The following is a 3,693-nucleotide window of genomic DNA, read 5'->3' as shown; positions in this document are numbered from 1 at the left end:
ATCTGAGAGCTCCTTCCTTCAAGGTGGAAGGGAATAACTTCAATTTATTGGTGTCTGTGTTGTAGTCATAACTGCGACAGAGGACATCAAATTCAAACAGAAAGGTTTCTGGGTCCTCTGTGACCAGGCCATAAAACTTTGGAAGCAAAGAAGAGGGAATGTTTTTAAGATTGTCAGTATCTCCCTGGGGAACAATAGGAAACTCAAATGCAGGACCCGGATTATTGGGTTGATTATTTACCATGTTTGGTTGCTGGAATAACAGAGCGAATGGATTTTCCTCAGGTTCGTTGTCAGCTGGATCAAATGGTAGTTCAATAAATAGATTTTCAGGGATGAACCTTCCCAGTGCGTCTCTTCTTCTTCTATGCATGCAATATAATGAATGGTGGCTTGAAAAATCTAGAAAATTTTACTAACAAGCTAAACTAATGCCAAAAATGACTTCTGATAAACTCCTAGCTAGACGCCATCCCCGGCAACGGCACCAAAAATGATGGTCGCGCCCACAAAAGGATATGAAGATCACAGTAAAAACCTTTCCTGGGAATTGGGCATTCCAACAGGTGACCATTATCTCTTTCTGTAGACGTTCATTTACTTGTCAAACCAGGGGACGTATACTTTAAATGGCGCAGCAAAATATATGCACTAGGAACTTATTTTGGTCAGCTCTTAGCGGAAATACATACTGAAAAGAAATCCTACCTACGCTACAGGAAGGAAATGCAAATCTTTTTAACTCAACTATGATTTGATTACGACAGAAACCATAATAAATACAACTGAAACACAAACTATGAACTGGCCTTATGCTGCAGGAACAGACATAGTGATGGATTCCTTATGCTGCAGGAGCAATGTAAAGCTGAGTTTGTATAAAAACTTTAAAGATGAAAGCAAACTGAAGCTTAACGAGAAAGAACAACTAATTAACTAGCTACAGATACCTACTAAGTGGGCCCCCTTAGCAAGCATCTCCTGATTACGCAGATATGAAACTCAGAACTTCATTGAACTTTATTCATAAAAACAGAATGATATACATTGTTTTGTTGATATGGAAACTAACAACAAACTCTGCTTCTGGTTAAACAGATTCTGTATTTCATTATCATCTTGATTCTTACATGACATCTACTACTCTTATTCTATCCTTCTCTTGCCTCCCTCTCGCGCAGGAGGAGAAGCTTTATTTAAAAACAGGGGAGCAACTAACTAACTAACTCCATTAAAGAAAGACGTGGAAGTAAAACATATCCTCGAATCAAGGAACAAACTTCATAAGTGAGTTTATGCGTTCAACCCGATCCAGAGAGAATCTAGCACTCCACTCTTTGTCATTAAAATTCTTTCCCATGATTTCAGTCAAAGAGTCTTTGTCGGAGCTTCCTCGAAGTCATGCAGGAAATGGACTTTACTGCAAGGCCAAGATTGGCTGCGCTTGACTCGATTATTCTTCAACAACCTGCGAAACAAAAGGTAACAGGCAACAGAAAAGGCGTATGGCACATACACGATATCCATTCATTAATCACACATTTTAAATTTACTTCATCATTCAAAAACTGTATACGATATACCAGTCATTTTAGGGAGTCAACGGAGCAATAAATGCAATCAAGTCAATCACAAAGAGCTGCAGGAATATAAAAGTCTCTTGCTACAGGATATCCCAAAAAGGTTTCACAAAGTCTGAACATCCATGAAATAACAAAAGTAAAGGCATTTAAAAGTTTTATCAAAACATCCAAATTATGAGCATATTTTAAGCTCATCATCATCCATGACTCACAATGATGTAAATTGTTACATTTATTGTTCACAAATATCTAAAGTTTCTTCATATTAACATAGTACATAGTGGATATTAGTGTTTTTTTTGTGGCAAAAATTCATTAATTGGCTAATAGTTGAAATTTTGGAATAAACAATAGGCTAATTGTTCAAGATACATAAGGTGGCTTGAATCAACACAATTTTACAAAAAAAATATTTTATTATGATTTAAATCACTAGAGCATTTGTTTTAGTAAAAAACTTAACTAAAATGATTGTCATAGTATTTGATACATAATTATATAATATTCTCCTAAATTTTATAAGGTATTTTAGAAATCTAAAATAATTTGCTAATCATATATCATAGTTATTAATTACTTTAGGACCACACTGTCAATCTAGTTTCCACCTTTGAATATATATATGTGTGTGTGTGTGTGTGTGTGTGTGTGTGTGTAAGGGCAAAAGCATGGAGTGGTGTCACACTTTGGGCCAATTGAGGGTAGTCCGTCTGGACTACCCCCGAGCCGCGTGGCACCGAAATGGCATCGGAAGTCCGGTCGGACTCCCCTAGTTCAAATGCTTTCATTCCAAAAAAATCATTTTATTTATTTATTGTTAGAACTAAGGTTAGTCCAGCCAGGCTGATGCTCAGTTCGGCCAAACTCAGTCCTACCAGAATAGCCAATGTGTCATGTGATGTGGCACAAAAATGGTGAAAAACTTTGTATTTTTGAAACTTTTCACTTCTGCTCAATTTTTCTCTAAGCAAAATATTTTTTTTACAACAATCAAAAATTACCTTTTTGTAGAGCTCAAAGTCATGAATCTAAACATATAATTTTTTTAGTATTTTGATTAATATTAATATTTTTTATTAATTAAACATTGTGAGTATCTTTTCCTTATTTTCTGCTCTGTTCGATGAATGCAACCATAAAGGCCTTAAAGAAAACCCTATGGGGGATACTGCCATGCACCAAGGCTTGATGGTCCTTATTTATGACCATCTCAAGGCCAATCAAATTGGCCGCATGCAGCCCTCTGTAGAGTCTAAGGAGGATGGGTCTGATTCTGCCTTTTCAGAGGATGAGGAGACTGATAGTGACTCGTTGAGTGATTCTGGGGAGAGTATGGATGTTTTAGATAATGAAACTGGTAAGAAGAGGAAACACATTAAAACAAGACCTTCCTCCAAAGGAAAAAAAACCTAAAGGCAAAATCTGGATTAGCCTTTCCTCGGAGGAGGAGGTCTCTGAAGACTCTGAGAAGGAGAATCCTCAAGGGTTGCTGAAAAAGAAATCCAAAGTACACACCTAGACCAAAAACAAGCAAAAGAGGAAGGAGGAGAATGTCAAGGAGATGGAGGTTTGTAAGCAAGAAAGGACCTTAGAAGCTGAACAGAACCCAGAGAAGGTCACCATGGGTGAGGCTCTTAGGGTCGAAGACACAACTACTATTCGGGACACCCCTAAAAAGGAATAGGAAACCCCTGGTAAGGTTGATCCTCCCCATATCCCTCCTCCAGAGGGTATGCAAGGTTTCATTGACACTATGGAGTGGCTTATAACTGGTTACAAGAAAGCCATGGACGACAACAAAAAACTCAGTAACAGAATTCAGATATTGGAAACCATCAACTTCTGGGAAGGGAAGACCATGGCGGAGTATATAGAGGACCTCAAAAATACCATTGCAAAGGCTGAAAATATAAGAGACTCTTTCAACCCCAGGTTTGAAAAAATAGAGAAAGATATGCTGGAAAGGAAAAACCTTACTGACGCTAATGAGCAAACTGTCTTGGACACTACTAGCAAAGTTAGTAAAATTGAGGAGTGTCTGAAGAGTATTGTTGAATAGAGCTTAAGTATCCTGAAGATTTCTGCTAACAATACAAACACCCTCATCAGT

This window comes from Cryptomeria japonica, chromosome 10, assembly GCF_030272615.1.
Source record: "Cryptomeria japonica chromosome 10, Sugi_1.0, whole genome shotgun sequence".
Lineage (NCBI taxonomy): Eukaryota > Viridiplantae > Streptophyta > Pinopsida > Cupressales > Cupressaceae > Cryptomeria > Cryptomeria japonica.
The sequence above is the reverse complement of the archived record's forward strand: the minus strand, read 5'-3'. Positions refer to the sequence as shown.